The following is a 2,500-nucleotide window of genomic DNA, read 5'->3' as shown; positions in this document are numbered from 1 at the left end:
GGCTTTGTTGGCAAACTGGTCTTCTAAAGATGCTGCATCCCAATGTTTTGCTCGCTTGTTGAAATAGGTAAGATGTGGACATTGTCCAGGAAAAAAATAATGTTGATAGAATTTGACAATTGGCATTCGTAATAGCTTCTTCCCAAGTCAATCATTGTGACATGATTATACGCTATGTTTTACAAAATATACACAATGCAGTTGCTATCCATGATGCGATCCTGTGTAAGCACCATTTTCTTGTATAAAGGACCTTTTTGTCACTCACTTTGTTGCTTACAGTCATACCGCCCTCAAAGCGTCTGAACTGGGAAGCTATGCAAGGTCGGGCCTGGATAGTACTTGGATGGGAGACCGCCTGGGAACAGCAGGTGCTGTAAGCTTTGTCAGTTATCTTTCCAGATTGAATTCTAGCCCAAATGTACTATGCATTTTGGCCAGAGCAAAAAACGTGATGTGTTTTCAAGTTCCTTCTTCTGTATGGAAAAAGAAGCTGTGTACGTGTTAATGCAGAAGCAGCAGTGGCAGAGCCGACTGCAAAAGCTTACAGCACCTGGTATTCCCAGGCGGTCTCCCATCCAAGTACTAACCAGGCCCAACCCTGCTTGGCTTCTGAGATCAGACGAGATCAGGCGTGTTCAAGATGGTATGGCCGTAAGCAAAGGCTTTGTTGGCAAACTGGTCTTCTAAAGATGCTGCATCCCAATGTTTTGCTCGCTTGTTGAAATAGGTAAGATGTGGACATTGTCCAGGAAAAAAATAATGTTGATAGAATTTGACAATTGGCATTCGTAATAGCTTCTTCCCAAGTCAATCATTGTGACATGATTATACGCTATGTTTTACAAAATATACACAATGCAGTTGCTATCCATGATGCGATCCTGTGTAAGCACCATTTTCTTGTATAAAGGACCTTTTTGTCACTCACTTTGTTGCTTACAGTCATACCGCCCTCAAAGCGTCTGAACTGGGAAGCTATGCAAGGTCGGGCCTGGATAGTACTTGGATGGGAGACCGCCTGGGAACAGCAGGTGCTGTAAGCTTTGTCAGTTATCTTTCCAGATTGAATTCTAGCCGAAATGTACTATGCATTTTGGCCAGAGCAAAAAACGTGATGTGTTTTCAAGTTCCTTCTTCTGTATGGAAAAAGAAGCTGTGTACGTGTTAATGCAGAAGCAGCAGTGGCAGAGCCGACTGCAAAAGCTTACAGCACCTGGTATTCCCAGGCGGTCTCCCATCCAAGTACTAATCAGGCCCAACCCTGCTTGGCTTCTGAGATCAGACGAGATCAGGCGTGTTCAAGGTGGTATGGCCGTAAGCAAAGGCTTTGTTGGCAAACTGGTCTTCTAAAGATGCTGCATCCCAATGTTTTGCTCGCTTGTTGAAATAGGTAAGATGTGGACATTGTCCAGGAAAAAAATAATGTTGATAGAATTTGACAATTGGCATTCGTAATAGCTTCTTCCCAAGTCAATCATTGTGACATGATTATACGCTATGTTTTACAAAATATACACAATGCAGTTGCTATCCATGATGCGATCCTGTGTAAGCACCATTTTCTTGTATAAAGGACCTTTTTGTCACTCACTTTGTTGCTTACAGTCATACCGCCCTCAAAGTGTCTGAACTGGGAAGCTATGCAAGGTCGGGCCTGGATAGTACTTGGATGGGAGACCGCCTGGGAACAGCAGGTGCTGTAAGCTTTGTCAGTTATCTTTCCAGATTGAATTCTAGCCCAAATGTACTATGCATTTTGGCCAGAGCAAAAAACGTGATGTGTTTTCAAGTTCCTTCTTCTGTATGGAAAAAGAAGCTGTGTACGTGTTAATGCAGAAGCAGCAGTGGCAGAGCCGACTGCAAAAGCTTACAGCACCTGGTATTCCCAGGCGGTCTCTCATCCAAGTACTAACCAGGCCCAACCCTGCTTGGCTTCTGAGATCAGACGAGATCAGGCGTGTTCAAGGTGGTATGGCCGTAAGCAAAGGCTTTGTTGGCAAACTGGTCTTCTAAAGATGCTGCATCCCAATGTTTTGCTCGCTTGTTGAAATAGGTAAGATGTGGACATTGTCCAGGAAAAAAATAATGTTGATAGAATTTGACAATTGGCATTCGTAATAGCTTCTTCCCAAGTCAATCATTGTGACATGATTATACGCTATGTTTTACAAAATATACACAATGCAGTTGCTATCCATGATGCGATCCTGTGTAAGCACCATTTTCTTGTATAAAGGACCTTTTTGTCACTCACTTTGTTGCTTACAGTCATACCGCCCTCAAAGCGTCTGAACTGGGAAGCTATGCAAGGTCGGGCCTGGATAGTACTTGGATGGGAGACCGCCTGGGAACAGCAGGTGCTGTAAGCTTTGTCAGTTATCTTTCCAGATTGAATTCTAGCCCAAATGTACTATGCATTTTGGCCAGAGCAAAAAACGTGATGTGTTTTCAAGTTCCTTCTTCTGTATGGAAAAAGAAGCTGTGTACGTGTTAATGC

General features: G+C 43.4%; 3 non-coding genes across 3 annotated transcripts; all 3 read right to left on the bottom strand.

The window, feature by feature from the left end:
* Positions 1 to 541: 541 nt before the first annotated feature.
* LOC139206518 (5S ribosomal RNA) lies at positions 542 to 660 on the bottom strand. The gene has a single exon (XR_011584839.1). It is a non-coding gene; the product is annotated as a 5S ribosomal RNA (ribosomal RNA).
* A 544-nt stretch (positions 661 to 1,204) lies between these two features.
* Positions 1,205 to 1,323, bottom strand: LOC139206468 (5S ribosomal RNA). The gene has a single exon (XR_011584792.1). It is a non-coding gene; the product is annotated as a 5S ribosomal RNA (ribosomal RNA).
* Positions 1,324 to 1,867: 544 nt separating this feature from the next.
* Positions 1,868 to 1,986, bottom strand: LOC139206603 (5S ribosomal RNA). Its single transcript, XR_011584923.1, has one exon. It is a non-coding gene; the product is annotated as a 5S ribosomal RNA (ribosomal RNA).
* Between the last annotated feature and the right edge of the window lie 514 nt (positions 1,987 to 2,500).

This window comes from Pempheris klunzingeri, chromosome 8 (genome assembly GCF_042242105.1).
Source record: "Pempheris klunzingeri isolate RE-2024b chromosome 8, fPemKlu1.hap1, whole genome shotgun sequence".
NCBI classification, from domain to species: Eukaryota; Metazoa; Chordata; class Actinopteri; order Acropomatiformes; family Pempheridae; genus Pempheris; species Pempheris klunzingeri.
This window is presented reverse-complemented; position numbering and strand designations above follow the sequence as displayed.